Consider the following 17,810-nt stretch of genomic DNA (forward strand, 5'->3'; position numbering starts at 1 on the left):
TAAGACTTCATGATAAATATGCCAAATTGTTCCTTCCACTCAATCAGTGAAAGAGAATTGTTACAGTCTGTCTGATATATACATATATACATATGACAGATGTGTTTACTCTGGTTTATATTTTTCTATGTCTTTTCCAATGTGGTCTACTTTATTTTTTATGTTATTTGGAATTTCAGAATTACTTTTGTTTAAATCTAATGGTTGGTTTTATAAGTATACATACTTTTCTGGGTCCCAAATTTTCTAGATATTACCCATTTGTTCTCAAGTAGGAAAATTTGGTAAAATTTTTATGCTTCTTCTTCATCTGTTCCTCCTTTAGGATCAAATTTTAGTTTAAAAATTATCTTACATGTTACCTTTGCATGTCTTATACTTTATTTGGCATACAAGTCATTTATTTGCTTTCACTTACCTATTATCATCCAATTCCCAGCTATTACCAGATGAAGTAACCCATACCACTTACATTTTTTTTCTTTTCCTTTTTTAAAAAAAGATTAGTTGTATCATTCCTGGATTGTCAGAGCATGTTATCAGCATTCTGTTCTACAGCCTGAATTCCTACATTGTTTCCCACTATTAGTTGTAAAGCAAATATTTTTTCAGTGTTCTCTGCTAATCTATTTGTCATAGCTACCCAATCCTTTAAGTGAATTAATCCTCTAACAGTGTCTTTTGAAAAGTATCATGGAACTCTAGAGGGACAGCTCAGTGATAGAGCATAGGACTGCAAGTATGAGTTCCTGTAAGTATGAGATTCCAGATTTGATTCCTGACATCACATATGTTAGTACTGAGATATATACATGTATCTTTATACACATATATATATGCATATATATTCATTTATTATGGGATAGAGAAGTTGAGAGAGGAGGAGACAGAGACAGAGGGAGAGAGATAGAGAGACAGAGAGAGGCACCTGCAGTCCATTTCATCGCTCGTGAAGCTCCCCCCCTGCAGGTGGGGAGAGATATATACATATATCTTTTATTTGCATTCTGTGTTGTCTGATTTTCTCATTGTTAGCCTCTATAGTTGTTTTTTTTTTTTTCTGCCTCCAAGTTTATTGCTGGGGCTCAGTGCCACACTACAATACACTGCTCCTGGAGGCCATTTTTCACACTTTATTGGATAGAACAGAGAGAAATTGAGAGCAAAGGGGTGATAGAGACAGAGAGAGAGACACAGAGAGAGAGAGAGAGACCTGCTGATCTGCTTCACTGCTTGTGAAGTGTCCCCCCCTGCAAGTGGGGAGCAGGAGGCTTGAACCCAAACCCTTGCACAGGTCCTTTTGCTTTGTATTATGTGCATTTAACCCAGTGCACAATTGCCTGGACCTCTCCTCTATAGTTCTTACTGTGTCCTATTCCAAGTGTTCCTTGAGATGTCCTTCTTTAAGATATATTTCAAAATTGATCTTAATCTCTGTCATTTCTTGGATATTTTTCTCTCCCCTATGTTTTTTCCTGATATTTGTCCATTTATATTTCACTTTCTGTTATTCTACTTCCTTCTTTTCACATAGTTCTTGCATTTCTACTTTGCCTTCCTTCATCAATGAAAGAGTGCTGTTGATAAAGCTGATGATGAAATGCATGATATCTATCTTCACTTGTGCAGTGGCAAAATTTTCCAGATGAATAATTCATTTGCTGGAAAATGCTTGCTATTCTTTTCCATATATTTCACTGGGATTTCATGTCTCTCCTATAGGTTTCCATGCTCATTACTTATTTTAAGGTCAGATAAATTTTCCTGGTCTAACCATGTCACAGAGATAACTGAGACTACTTTCTGCACCTATAACTCATCTATCATATTATCCCTTGTTGTTAGATTAAAAGGATTTGTGCCACCACTTTATTTTAATTCATGAAAAAAAACGTCACAAAGGACTTAGCCTCTCTCTCTCTCTCCCTCTCCCTCCCCCCCCCTTTATTCTCTCTCTTGCTTTTGTCATCCCCAGATCTCCATTTTCAGGAGAGAGGCAAGAAGAGGGAGAGGCGAGGCACCACAGCCAAAGTGCTCCCATGTGCTTTAGACTAGGTGCTAGAACCCACTTTACATGGGCAGCAAAGCAGGCACTCTACTCTGTGAACAGCCTTGCAGGCCACTCTTTCTCTTTCAGAAACAATGTATCTGTTGTACTCACTTTGTACTAATTTTTATATTGTTCTGTGAATATGTCCTTCTAACCTTTACTAGTTCTAGTAGCCATTGGATTTTTATAGCATCTATTGACTTTGTTAATTTAGTTTTCCTGAAAAATGGAGTTTGCATTTTTATCTTGATTTTATCATTGTTCTTTGTTTTTACACAAGTTTCCAAAAGGATAAAGAATATGAATGTCCATACCGATATTCAATCTATAAAACTATTATTTATTTTGACCTAAAACTATCCTTTAATTAATAGTCCTGAGATATCTGTTATAAAAATAGCCATTATGTAGCAGATGCATTCTGTTAAATCTGTCTTTTTCACATTATTGACAATTAATCCAATCCTTAATATACTTATGTGACTGATATTTTGAATCTAAATGTAAGACTTCCATATATTCTTTTTTTTTAATTCTTCTGCCTGGTACTTTATTTTTATTTTTTAATAGGGGGATTAATGTTTTACACTCGACTGTAAACACAGTAGTTTGTACATGCATAACCATATATTCTTAGTAGAATCCATTGCTGGATTTTTCTCCAAATACTGAGATTATTTTGCATTCTTTTTCATTACCAATGTGCAAAGCAGAGTCTCTATAAATATTCCCGTAAGTAATCTGAATGGATTTTCTATTTTTTCCTTCTCACTTAATATTACTGACTTTACCCTGAAGACCAAAGAGGTAATCATATCCATATGAAAGTTAAAAATTTTCTCAGAACTTATTTTGCAACCTGCTTGGTTCCAAGAGCTTTGCAAATCTATAATTCATTCAGCTTCTGGGAACTGAGTTAATAATGATGAATCTCACTAAATTATTCACTTGATCTTTATTAAGAACAAACAAAAAAGGAATCCAACCTGTACTACAAATCTCCTATGTATTTAATGTAAATGAGAGCATTAAATATCTTTGAAGCTGCAGGTTTCTCTTTGTTGTAGTTTAGGTCCCAAGGTCTTAAATTCAATTCTCTTCCTCTTTCTTCTTATTATCACTGGGACTTCACTACCCCAAATGAATTTTTCAGATACAGAGAGATAGAGATAAAGCCCCACCTGCGGGGGGGGGGGCACTTCACAAGCGGTGAAGCAGGTATGCAGGGGTCTTTCAAAGTTTCCTCCAATGCGGCCAAGGCTGGGCTCAAACCTGGACTACACACATACCAAAGCAGCTCACTGTCCAAGTGAGCTATTTTGCAAGCTCTAATTCAATTCTCACTTATTGAATATCTTCATTATACAAACCCCACACATAATACTCTATATCCTCAAGGCTGACAAATAGGAACTTGACATAAGAAATGTATATCAATAATTATGGCATGAGACAGGAAAAAATATAATGGGAAAATAAAGGAGAAAAAATGAGTTCTGGAGAGATTGGGGAAAAAATTAGAAATGGAAAAGAAAAATCTTGGGGGCCAGGTGATGGTACACCTAGTTAAGCATATACACTACAGTGTACAAGGACCCAGGTTCAAGCCTCTCGTCCCCCACCTTCAAGGGTGAAAGAATCATGAGTGGTGAAGCAGGGCTGCAAGTATCTCTCTTTTCTCTCTCCCTCTCTAACTTCCCCTCCCCTCTCAATTTCTCTCTGTCTCTGTCCAAGAATAAATAGATAAAATAATTTAAAAGAAAAGAAAGGCTTTATCTACGCCTTAAAAAGAGCAAGAGGATGTTAACCAGCAAAAATGGGAAGTAGAGTAAAAACACTAGGGACAGGTGACTGAGTGAGCAAGACAGAGAGAGGAACACACGAAACTGGTTAGATGACAAGCAAATTAAGCTAAGTTATCAGGTGATATTTTGAAGTAGAGAGCATTCCAGTTTCCTAAGGTAATACTTGGTTAAGTTTTTCGTTTGGCTTCTTGTTTAGTTGCTTGAATCCTTAAAGAACTCATCACAATCAAACTTGCCAGGCACAAAGGCACCTTTATGTTTGTCTTCACTCAGACCACTTGAGCAGGGGTGACTTCTGCCTATTTCAGTAGCAGGAACAGACTGTACCATATCTTTCTCACCAGCACGGGATTTGGAAGGACAATGACATGACTTTAAGCACTCATGAGCAAGCACATTCACACTTACAGTTCTGGGAAGCTTCTAGCATAAATACGGAGCCCCATTTGGATTAAAATTGCAGCTCTGCTCTTCATTAGCTATATGGCTTTAAACTATCTACTTACTTTAAGCAATTTAGTAAGTTTCGACCCCTCATTCAAAAGTGCCAAGAAAATACTTTGCAGGAACTCTGTAAGGACTTGGAGTTAATGCATATACAGGACCATGACTGTACTTTGTAGCATCTTTTTGCAGTTTAGAAAAATTGAACCATTTCTCCAGGTATATGCAATTCTTTGAAAGGGCACTCAACAGAAAATGGGAGGTGGGATTATATCAAATATCTAAAAAAAAAAAAAAAAAGGAGTATGTGTTCAAGATATGTAGACTATATACCTTTCTTTAACTATCCTGGTAAATAATACCTTTTACTGTATTTTACTTAAAGAAGATCTTTTTTCAACTCTATTATCCTAAACAATAAAATAAAACCCTCAGTTCTCTAGCTCAGTTTATAATGTTTACATAAGTGACTTCTTACATAAATCCCTCATTCATTTCTGTATACTGTATACAGCTCCTCAGTGTGCTCTGAACAGCTATAGCAAGTCACATAACTCTGCTCCCAACACATGCCATTTCCCCTCATACCTAGAGTGTATTTTCTCTCCCTCAGATCTATGTGCATTTTCTCAGCCTCTCCATCTGCAAATATTGTTAGATTATCTAAAAGGTTATCCTTACCCTTCTCAGTTCAGACCTTTATCTTCTTTTTTTTTTTACTTTAACTCTTTTTTATTAGTGATTTAATATTCATTTACAAAATTGAAACACAACAAGGGTAAAATTCTTCACCTTTCCCAACCTTAGAGTTCCATATCCCCATTCCCTCCATTGGAAACTGCAGTAGTTCTCCTAGGATCACAGATATGGGTGACTATTACTGTTATATTTACCTCTCCATGTTTGTTTATTTAATTATTTATTGCCTTTTTTTTTTTCCTATGGCCCTGACTTCTCTTCCTTTCTAAGTCATACCTCTTACTACTTTTGAGTGTCCATCCTTTATTCCCTCTTCTCTCACAGGGTCCTGATGGAATTGGGGTTCAGAGCCCTCTAATTTTGACTCTTTATCTACTGTACCAAACTTTTATCTACTCTGTGGTGCAGGCTTTGTCCTCTCTTGGAAGCTAAACTCTGCCTCATAGACATCTCTGTATTTCCCCACTGGTTAAAAGAACTGCCTCGTCTAATATTATTACTCTATCTGGAGCATAGTAACTAGTAAAGTCAAGCCTTGTAAATGAAAGGACTGTAAAAAGGAACTGATGTAAAGTTAGTACTTAATCTACTAGATTCTTTTAAGAGTCTTACTTAGGTTGGGGAAGTGAGTGTCTTTCAGACACCTAGACATCTATCATGAGGGGTGAAGGGGTTGCACTTGTGTATCAACAACTGTACTATATAAACAGGGGCCAGGTGGTGGCACACCTGGTTGGATGCACAAGTTATAGTGCTCAAGGACCCAGGTTCGAGCCCCTGGTCCCCACCTGCAGGGGGAAAGCTTTGCAAGTGGTGAAGCAGTGCTGCAGGTGTCTCTGTGTCTCTCTCACTTTCTATCACCCTCTTCCCTCTGGATTTCTGACTGTCTCTATCTAGTAAATAAATAAAGATAATGCAAAAAAACTGTATTATAAACCATTACCCCCCCAATAAAGTATATAAAAATATTACTCAGAAGATAGATGGTAAGCATTGCAAACAATATTTTAGTAGAATCTAAAACTCGAAATAATGCTCAGCTGGGGCTGCAAAATAGCTCACTTGAGAGTGTGCCTGTTTCACCATACATGAAACCCAGGTTTTAGCCTCAGCACCCCACATTTTGGAAGAGCCATGGCACTGGGGGAAGCTTTGTCACTGGGGTGTCTCTCCTTCTCTCCCTTTCTCTTTCTATCTCTCTATCTGGAAAAAAAAATCAGCCCAAAGCAGCGAAGCTCGACCAACTATTACAAAAATGTTCAGGATTAGAACATAAAAATCTCCACATTATAAAGTGTTAATATTGAAAGAGAAACCAGGGCTTAACTACTAACCTAATTTTAATAGTTGAGCTGAAAAATAAATGGAGGCTTTATATAGATAAGGCACTGACCCATTTTAAGTGTTTATTTATTTATTTATTTATTTATTTTTAAAAGGTAGTGCTTTTTTTTTTTTTCAGAGGAGGAAGAGTGAGGAAGGGATAGAGAGAGGAGAGAGCACCAAGGACTTTATCCATCTACAGTTTATGAAACTTCCCCTTGATGCTATGCATGGAATCCCCAAGTGGTGCAAGGACTCAAACCTGGTTCCACAAACATAGCAAAAATACTCAGTCCACTGGATGAGCTATCTCTGAACCTCACTGACATATTTTAGAATGGCTTGATACTTTCATTTATGGTAAGTAAATGTCATAGGAAGAGTTATCAATAACATGGGAGTAAGCACTGAAAATATGAAGTTGAGGACTATGAGCTGTAGCAAAATGCTAAGAACCTTTCTGACAGCAATTATGTCATAGTCTGCCTGGCCTCCTATCTCAACTATTTGTCCTTTGTTCAATGATTTGCTAAGGAATTTTATATAACATCTTAAGGCTGGGAAAACAGCATGATGGCTATACAAAAGATATTCATGCTTGAGCCTCTGAGGTCTCAGATTTAATTCCCATATGGCAGAGATAAGCAGTACTCTGGTCTTTTTCTATGTGTCTTTCTCTCTGTATCTCGCCTTTTTAAAAAATGAAATAAAGAAAATATTTTTTAAAGCTTAATTTTTTACTTTAATTTCTGTTATGCAATATTCACTTTATTGTGACAGTCACCACTTGAGACTTTTCAAAAATGAACTTTACAAATCAATGTTTCTTTTAACAATATGAGCCCAGAGAGAAATCTTTCAGAGGAAAACAAACAAACAAACAAACAAGAAATGGCATTCCAAGAGTTAGGCTCAAGGCCCTAGTCCCCATCTGCAGAGAGAAGTCTTCACAAGTGATAAAACAGGGCTGCAGATCTCTCTATCTTGACCTCTGTCTTTATCTATCTCTGTCTCCCGCTTCCATCCCAATTTCTATCTATCCAAAACAAATATGTTAAAATATTAATCGATGAACTGCCATGAATTAGTGGCATCAAAATATCTGAATCACAGCAGGCACACATGAAAAGACAAATTCAGAAAGAACAGAACCCACTACTACATTTTCAGCAGTTCAGATTTTTTACTTTGGCTGCCACACTGTCTGACAAGTAAGCCCATTTATTCCAAGCAAAGGTGCAGGGTGGCAAAAGCTGAAAGAAAAATAAGGCTTGGGCAAAGACATCCCTTTATTCTGTAAAAGACTCAGCTTTGGGGTGGAGGAACTCAACCCCACTCAACCCAGTGGGGAAACAGCCCCAGACAGACTCAATCCTGGGGGGATTCAGCCCTACTCTCGGCTTTTCCACCATCCCTTTCATACATGGGGAGAACACATCTGGCAACTAACCAGTAATTACAAGATGGCATTATGATTAGTTAACAAGGTATATCTAGCCCTAGGCCTTTATGTAACTTATTTACTCATTACATTATCACAAGATATATCTGATCCTAGGCAGGAAAACCTACCTAACTTCATCTATCTCACAGCTACTATAAACAAATGCAGTTTGATTATGGTCATGTTTAGTTTACATTAAATAAGATACTATGTAGAGTGAAAGTACCCTTGCCTTAGCACTATTAGTTTGGAATATATAAAATGTCTGAACTATAAAAATGAGAATAAGAGCAGTCACAGTTACTATAAAGTAATGTAAAACCATTTTCTCTTTTTGAAGCTCCCATGTGTATGAGTCTATGTTCTCTGACTTCCTCTTTCACAATCTGCTTTTGCCATTTCCCTCTAACCAAATTTTGGTTTCTTTCTATGTGTTTGATCTCTACCCAGTAGTAAGCTTTCTAAACACTAGAAGGGTGAGTCCTACCATTCAGACCTGTACACTGTGAAGTAGCCTTACACCACTGCATCTACTGAAATGTGTCCTTATGCATAAAATAGACAAATAGAATAGTTTCTCTAATGCCCATTTTATTCTCCAGAAATATATTGTAATAGTAAGTCTTGTATTTGTTGAGTAATTACTGTTGCTCTAGAGAGCTGTCATAATTATTATATTCTCACAATGATGATATGAAATAACAAAGGCATTATTGTTACATAGGCAGAAACCCAGGCACTGACATTTATATGATTCACCTTCATTCACAAAGACACCAAGAAATCTAAGGCTAATAAGCAAATCCCTTACCTCCTTTTAGTCCAGGGTTATTTCTCTTAAGTGCACTTGAAATACTTGAAGTGTCTTTCGGAGTGGTAATTAAGAGGTTTGTTTTTTTTAAAAAAAAACAGCCTGTTTTATGAAATTCCCTATCTTTCAGTTTAACTGAGCTAACCGTCAGTTAAACTATACAGACAGTAACTGTTAACCCCTTTGAATAAGTCACTAATGTTCAGAAAAATTTTAGCACATATTGATGTGTGCTTCTCAGGTGACACACACTTAACCGAGACACTGATAACACTGGTAAGTAGTAAGTTTGATAGAGCTCTAAGAATACTCCACTGTTTTTGCTCATTTCTGGGTTATGTACAGAACAATATTATAAAAACTACCCTCTGGTGTGGTCCAGGAGGTGGCACAGTGGATAAAGCATTGGACTCTCAAGCATGAGGTCCTGAGTTGAATCCCCAGTAGCACATGTACCAGAGTGATATCTGGTTCTTCCTCTCTCTCTCCTATCTTTCTCATGAATAAATAAATAAAATATTTTTTTTAAAAAACTACCCTCTGGTCACTTGCTTTTGTGTTCCAGCAAGGAAACAAAATGACCCGAGAGATGTCAATAATGCAGGTGCTTCCCATGACATCATTGTTCCTGATAGAAATGCAGGGCTAGTATATTTGATTAACAGTTTCACTTTTTTGGTTTTCTGAGGGAGGGGATAAACATTGGAAAACACGTCAAAACAAACAAGCAATTATCAAAGTACTAGGTAGCATACTAAAAAGTACAATTTATTTTTATACTCTGTTTTATACACAGCAGAAACAAAACATGCATTTTTAATCATAGTCTTTAAGATCCAAATAATTAACAAGTGTACAAAGGGAAGAAAGAGGAGAAGAAAATCTGAAATGTATCAGAGAATAAAAGTACAAAGTTACTGTTTTCTAAACTACAAAATAATCGTACTAAACAAAAAATTCTGCAAGATGTTTGAACACCATCATTTTGCACAGAAAGCAAAAATAAAAGTTCAGTTCTGATAAGGTTTTTGTAAAAGACTTATCAGAAATGACAGTGATAAGTAGCTTTATGGGACTCAATGTAATTATATATCTAATCACAGTTAAGAGATACATCTTTAGTTTACAAAGACCTGAGCACCCCACCCATGTTTTCAAGGAACATAGAATGCCTGTGGACCAAGTGAGAAGTGTATTGCAGCAGACATCTTAAACTTGAAGGCCTATCACATTGTTGTCTGGGATTTCATGTACATACATTGTTACCCAAATCATTTGTTCCCAAAATAAAATTGGCACCATCCATCTAACACTGTGCTCCAATTTAACCTAAGATTCTCATATCAGTTGTTGTAATTATCATCTTGAAACAAAACATATATTTCATACCATTATAGATAAAAGACACATGCCATTGGATATCAGTATCATTCTTAGAAAAATGTTAGTATTCTAGGACCTTCACTGCTCGATCTTACTCCTTCCTGAAGCCCACCCTCCCAGATAAGCCCTAGGTACACTGCTCAAAAGTCAGATTCATTTTGTTTCTGTTTTGCTGAAACAAAAATAGTCACCTTCAAAACAGGGAAATATATTAAAAGAAGTATTTGTTAGTATTATGAACACTTTTTTCTTTTAAATACCTGAGCTACTTAGTGGTCTGGGAAGTGGTGCAGTGGATAAAGTGTTGAATTCTCAAGCATGAGGTCCTGAGTTCAATCCCGGACAGCACATGTACCAGAGTGATGTCTGGTTCTTTCTCTCTCTCTTTCTATCCCTCTCATTAATAAATAAATAAAATATAAAAATAAATACCTGAGCTACTTAAAGCGTGTATTATTGTCTGTGCATAGATGATTAAATGAAGAGACTAGACTTCATAAAAATGGGAGGTGCTGTGGTTATTGTATTGCATCATATAGTCAATATTACTATCAGTCCCTAATTTTCTATGAGTAAATTGGATCTCAAAAATTTAAACAGCAATCTACGAGAACACTAGTAAGCAGTAAAACAAAATTTGTTCATAGGCTAATGTCATCAATAACATCAATAATGTCATAAGTAAATGTTTTCATTTATTTATCAGTTTCTTTTTTTTGTTTTGCCTTCCTGTTATCCTACTTTTATCCCTTATAATTAATTGTATTTCTTGTCTTTCCCAATACATTTGAATTATTTCTACTATTTTATTGGGAAATTGTGCAGATGTGGTTGAACATTGGCAGGGCCCACAAACCACCATATTTCCATGCAAGTATTATTATTTACATACCAATCTTCTGCTTTGTCTTAGAAATGACTAAAGGTCTCCCCACCATGTTATCCCCTCAGGGTATTGCTAATTCCCGCTAGCTAAAACTGTAGCAATGGTAGCTAAGGAAGTTCCCAGCAGGCCTTTTTCTTTCTCCACCCCCTTTTCTAGCCATCTCCATTTCCAACTTGCCACTTCTGGTTTTATCCCATAAAAGCCACTTCTGTTTCTGGTTTCTCTCTCTTCTTCTCTCTTTTCTCTCCTGCATCCTGACCTGGAGAAGGGCTGGCATGCAGAGCAGGAGGCGGCCATTGCAGTTTGGCACCACATGGCTTAACCTGCTGTGCTCACACCTGACTCTGGGGTGTTCCTGCCTGAATAAAGAATTGTATTACCAAGCCACCATGAGTTCTTGGTCTCTCTCCCATGAAGCTAGCCCAATGTGGGGCCACTGGCTCCACACAAGTGGCAGACATAGGAAGGCACCCCAGATAAGTATACAGCTGCTTGGCTTTCTGCAGGCTTGTGTTTAATGAAGACACTGCAGTTCTTTTTCTCCCTTTTACTATTTACCTACTTCCGGCAAAAGTGTCAAGGGGGGGGACAGGCTCCGGAGGTTTTACTTTCTCTAGAAAGCATGTAAGGTGCTGGACAAGCAGAATGACCTGTTCCCTTAAATCTTGGATCGCAGCCTCAAGGTCCCTTAGACTGGGGCCATTTCTCAAACTAGAGTCACCTTTCTCCGCCGGAGATATGGAATGGGGTCCCGCGTGTGCGCGCGCATCTCCCAAGTGAAGGAGGATTCTTGCCACAGTGCTTGTGCTTTGCACCATGTGCACTTAACCCACTGGCTACTGCCCATCCCGCCAACCTAGTTATGTTTTAAGCAAAAATAGCCTCTGAAAGAATTGAAATAAAATGAAACCTATTTTTTCAAAATAAATTTTTTTTAAAAAATAGGGAATTTTCCAGTGGAGGAGATGAACTCTGGTGGTCGGAATTGTGTGGAATTATATCCCTATTACCTTACAATCTTGTAAATCAATATTGTCACTAATAGAACATAAAAAAATAAAATAACTTTAACAACAATATTTAAGAGAAAAATATTCTGAAAAAACTTGTTATATATATATATGATAGAATACTACTCAGTTATTAAAAATAATGAAGTCATCTCCTTTGCATCATCTTGGATGGAACTTGAAAATAACATATTCCAAAAGGAGGATAACTACCAAATAATCTCACTTATTAGTGGGATATTATATGGGGACTTGGGAGGGAGAACATAAAGTAAAATGTGGACTGGACATATTATATGGCATCAAAACAAAAGGACTATGGGAAAGGAGGGGGAGGAGGGGTGGAAGAGAACGTTGGGGTTCTGACGCATAATGAAACTGCATTCATGTGCCAATGAAAACACTATAAACCATTAACCGGCTTAATTAAAAAATTTTTAATTAGATTAATATTATAAAATCCATACAGTGTTCTAGCCTTCAACTTTGATTATTTCTCTAGCCTTCAACTTTGATTATTTCAAGAAATTACTAAGTAATATAAGTAAATATTTCCATGAGTTTCTTCTTAGGATGACTGAAGTGTAGCCTCTTTTATTGCAGTGAGAGGAGAGTTAGGCACTCTGATTTCACATTTACAAATTTTCAAATTTTGAAATAAATTGATAAATAGAAGCAAAAAGAGCATATGTTGGAGTGTTTACTGAAGTCTGAGAAGTAGTTTCACAAAATATGGAAGGCTGGTGGCAGCAAATCAACAAAGATTCATGAAATAAGACACAAAAATTGCCTGTTTTTGTCCCAGGAGGGTACACAGCAATAGAGCTCTGGACTTGAAAACTTGAGATCCTGAATTTGCTCTTCCTCACCACATATGATAGAATATTGTTCCTCCCTCTGTGTATGTCTCTCTCTAATAAATAAATCCTTTCCAAATTTGTTTGTCAACCTTACACACTAGGGAATTGCTAGGGCCTTTTTAGAAGTTGATTTAGCAATGCGGTGGGGGACAGAAGCCAGATGACTTTGTGAACGTTGGCAGTAACCCAATTTAATTGAAGGATAACTATGTCAAAACAAATTTAAATCAGAATAATTTCATTAGGAAGTCAATTAGACACTAAATTTTATTGCTTTAGAACAGAAAACAGATATCCCTTCCCAATTAGCACTTTTATTTTCTGCTTGCTCTATATTTGTTACAATTTTCATAAGATCATATGTATCCTATAACAACATAAAAATTATTAGACTAAATGTCATTAATTCTCACATCCCCATCTTCATATCAAACTCACAGTTAATAAATGTATATCAAGTAGAAACAGTAAATTCATATAGCAAGGAGATTATACTTAATGAATGCTGACATTGAGTCTAAGAGATGAAGAATGAGGAATGAAGAATGAGGAATGGTCTGTGTTAATCTTGATGTACAGATGCACTGACTCACATATTTGTCTCTTGAAAAACTAATTTTATAATGTCTTAAAGTTCTATTTAAGAGTTTTGTTTTGTTCCTTTAGCAGGAACCCTCATGGCAGCTGGGTTGGCAGATCATTTGTTTTCCTGAGAGCTCTTTGAACCAATCAGCACACAGATAATCTTATTATACCCCTGTGGGCTTGTGTTTCTTTTGATGAGAGTCTAGAGAAGTCATGGGTAATACTTCACTGAGTGCCAGGAACCACTAATGTTTCAGTTGTACAAGGTCAAATCTTAATTTAACCACCAACTGGATACTTAATTTTAGATACACAGAGGAACACATTGGCTCCAAGGCACTTCCTCTGGTTTAGGAAGGCAAGGCCCTGGAAAAGGATGACAAGATGATCATTCCAAAAGGTGAGATTATGAAATATTTCATTTGTAGCTCACCAACCAGTATATTGAATCATTTAGTATTAGAGCATTTTGAATAGGTGAAAATGCATATTGTGATGGCTACTTATTATTTTCTTTAAGACTGATCACCTGTGAGTTTACCTATCTAGAACTTTACTAATTGCAGAGTAAATCTAAAGTTCTTTCATTTGATTATATAATATCAACTCAGTTGCATGTTTTTAAGAACACATACTGGGCTTTTAAAAAGAAAACAGATAAGGAAAAAATTTAGGGAATGTCATATCTATATAAAGAATAGAGCTTCAGAAAAGTGCTTTGGTTGACTTTAGTTTCTAAGAAAAAATTAAATGGTTTCTGTGAATAGTTAAAATAATTTTCTATTAAGATATTTAATCACTTCTTACCAAAAGTAGATATTTTATAGTTAGATCAAAATTTCTTTAAATTCTTTTAAATCAGATAAAGGAATTAACAAAATTGGAAATTTGCTTCTGAAACTTGGGATTAGAAAGTTCTTGGATTTATCTGAGAATCACCCATCTGGTCCTCAAGCGGAAAGATAACTTCTTGGAAACAATATACATGTATAATGAAGTGATTTTATAAAATATCAATGATGTGTACAAGGAAGTTCTTTTACTGCATTGCGCTGAAAGAACTAAATGATTGTCATAAAAATGATTTTTTTCACTTTCTCTTGTGGAAATACCTTAAGATGAAAATTTGTCTAAAATTCATAAATCCCCACTAGAGTAGTTTGATAGGTTTTCTGATGTTTTACTTAAACTCTTAGAAAACTTTGAAGCATATGGGTTTTGGGGGTTATAATGTGAGACTCTCTTTTCACTATTTGCATCTGAGTAGCTGAGTTATCAGTTATAGTATAGTAGTTAACTCTGTGTGGCCTCTAGTGTCCAATAATTAGATTTATATCCATAGCTCCACCACTCATTAAGCAGTGTGGGCAGGGAAAAAGTATCCAATCATTCAGTATCTTTATCTGTAAAATTGGAGGAATACGCACTGTGTAAATTAAGTGACGCAATCTAATCTAACCCAGGTACTTCGTCTAATGTGTGTTACAGATAAATACTCAATAGATGTTACAAGTAATAATTAGTACACTTTATATAAAAACAAATATTTATTGAGCTGATATATGTTTGACTCTCTGTTAATCCTTGGAAGTAAAGAGAGATATTGGTATCTCTGGAGAATATTCAGAAATGCATTCTTTAAAGGCAACAAGCAAGAGTATTGTCCAAATGCTGTGGAATAAAACAGACATCAAATTTGTATTTGTGAATGGGCAATTAGTGAAAACTTTTAGGGGACAAACAATAATCCCCCAAGACTTAGTAGATCAACTCTATCCCTTTATCTTTTCGATTGAGATGGGAAATGAAGTGGATGCACTTATTTTTTAACGAAGTGATTGTCTTTATTTTATGGTGAAGGTCTAATTATCAAAAAGGAGACAATAATACTTGATGGTAATGTCTTGAGAGGATTTGTGAGTGGATAAACAGGTTTATTTGAATGGTGTTGAATAACATGCCAATGTCAACCTGAAGACCTCTACCCTGTATCAGTCTTTAATATGTATTATCATCAATGAAGCAGGTGGACTCGTTGAAAGCATGCTTATTAAATCTATACATAGAGCCAAAACTTGAAGTTGGAGTACATTAGATTTTTTATCAAATTGGAACAAAACTCATAAAAAAAAAATAGGGGAATGCAATAGAGCTAAATTAAATTTTGCGTAGAACTCCACAATGATGATGACTTGTAGAACTGGGTGTAATAGGGTTCTGAAACAAAGGTGTAACAAATTCATCTAAACATGGTGTCTATAGAAAGAGAGGTGATCATACCCACTAAATGTTGTCTTAATCTGACTTCAACTGTTGTGCTCCCAACAAAGCCCATGGTCTAGAGCCATTTTTAGAAAGAGATGGATAAATGTGTGTGTTTTTACAGCAAAGTAATCAAGATGGTGAGGGAGGCGTTAAGAAAGCACAGTTATCCGGCCTTGGGAGAAGACTCATTAGACTTCAAAATGCCTACCTGTGAGATGCTTAAAGAAATACATTTTTTTCATGATAGATTAAGCATCTTTACAGTGGCATCCATGGCATGATCCTTTAAAAAATGTCTTTTTTAAAAATATACCATTTTTATTGGAGAATTAATAATTTAAAGTGCATGTATTGGCACATGGGTACAATTTCTCATTTCCATATAATAGGTATCTGCAAAACACTCTCACCCCAAACTGGGGTCCTTTTTTTTTGCAATCATGTATCAAGACTCCAATTCCTTCTCCACTCTCTCGTTTCTCCCTCTTCCCAAGAGTCCTTTGTTTTGGTGCAATACACCACACTGACTCCAAATTTTACTTTGTGTTTTTCCTTTCTGCCCTTGTTTCTTAAATTCTACTTGTGAGATCATCCATAGTTTGTCCTTATTTGTTTATTTATTTATTTATTTTGCTTATCTCAATTAATGTAATTTCTTCAAGTTCCATGCAAAATGAAGCAATAGAAATGACTTAGTCATTTTAATAGCTGATGTATTTACATATATATATATGAGAGAGTTGGACGGTAGCATAGTGAGTAAGCGCACATGGCAGCAAAGCGCAAGGACCTGCATATGGGTCCCAGTTCGAGCATCTGGCTCCCCACCTGCAGGGGAGTTGCTTCACAGACAGTGAAGCAGGTCTGCAGGTGTCTATCTGTCTCACCCACTCTCTGTCTTCCCCTCGTCTCTCCATTTCTCTCTGTCCTATCTAACAACGACAACATCAATAACAATAACAAAAATAACTACAATAACAATAAAATCAAAGGCAACAAAATGGGTAAAATAAATATAAAAAATTAAAAATAGGGAGTCGGGCTGTAGCGCAGCGGGTTAAGCGCAGGTGGCGCAAAGCACAAGGACCGGCATAAGGATCCCGGTTCAAACCCCAACTCCCCACCTGCAGGGGAGTCGCTTCACAGGCGGTGAAGCAGGTCTGCAGGTGTCTATCTTTCTCTCCTCCTCTCTGTCTTCCCCTCCTCTCTCCATTTCTCTCTGTCCTATCCAACAACGACAACAACAATAATAACTACAACAATAAAACAACAAGGGCAACAAAAGGGAATAAATAAAGTAAATTAAAAAAATTAAAAATATATATATATATGTATGTATTTCTGCTGTTTTTAGAAATCTTCAAACTGTTTTCCACAGGGATTGGGCCAATTTACATCCACACCAGCAGTGTAAAATGGTTCCTTTTTCCTTATATCCTCATCGACACTTGTTTCTGTCCTTTCTAATGTGTGACATTCTTACAAGTGTAAAGTATTATCTCATTGCCAACTTTATTTACATTGTCTGATAATCTGTGACTTTGGACCCCTTTTTTCTATGTCTTTTGACTCTCAAGATCTTCTTTAATGAGCATTTTATCCACCAGTGTGGGAACCTATCTCTGGGCTTTCAATTCTTTTCCACTGGTCTGTGTCTCTATTTTTTTATATTTATTTATTTATTAAATAGACACAGAAATTGAGAGGAGAGGGGAGATATAGAGAGATAAGAAAGAGAGAGGAAAACCTGCAGCCCTGCTTCACCACCCATGAAGCTTTCCCCTGGCAGTTGGGGACTAGGGTTTTGGCACAGGTCCTTGCACACTCCTGTGTGTGCACTTAACCAGCACCACTATCTGGCTCCTGTGTCTGTGTTCTTGCTCCAGTACTAGGCAGTACTGATTACAGTAGCTCTGTAGTATAATTTGAAGTCAGGAAATGGGATGCCTCTGTTTTTTTGTTTTTTTTTTCTCTAAAATTGCTTTGGCAGATAAAGTTCTAGATAGACTTTAGTAGTTTTTGCTCTAGTCCATTAAAGAATTTGGTGTGACCTTGATTGGGATCACATTAAATCTGTATATGACTTTGGCTAGGATAGTCTTTTTTAAAATACATTTTATTTCATTTTGTTTTTTATTATTTTTAAAGATTTTGTTTATTTGCTAAGGAGATCAAGAAAGAGAACTAGGCATCACTTTAGTACATAGACTACTAAGAGTCAAATTCAGGACTTCATGTTTGAGAG

General features: G+C 36.2%; 1 protein-coding gene across 3 annotated transcripts in view; it reads left to right on the plus strand.

Annotated features, from left to right (window-relative positions):
- The first annotated feature begins 13,552 nt into the window (after window positions 1-13,552).
- ASB15 (ankyrin repeat and SOCS box containing 15) overlaps window positions 13,553-17,810 on the plus strand; it is a 105,169-nt gene continuing 100,911 nt past the window's right edge. For all 3 annotated transcript variants that reach the window (XM_060196505.1, XM_060196507.1, XM_060196506.1), the window contains exon 1: window positions 13,553-13,700. The gene's annotated coding sequence lies outside the window, so the exon portion shown is untranslated. The remainder of the gene's footprint in view (window positions 13,701-17,810) is intronic.

This window comes from Erinaceus europaeus, chromosome 8 (assembly GCF_950295315.1).
Source record: "Erinaceus europaeus chromosome 8, mEriEur2.1, whole genome shotgun sequence".
In the NCBI taxonomy this organism is placed as follows: domain Eukaryota; kingdom Metazoa; phylum Chordata; class Mammalia; order Eulipotyphla; family Erinaceidae; genus Erinaceus; species Erinaceus europaeus.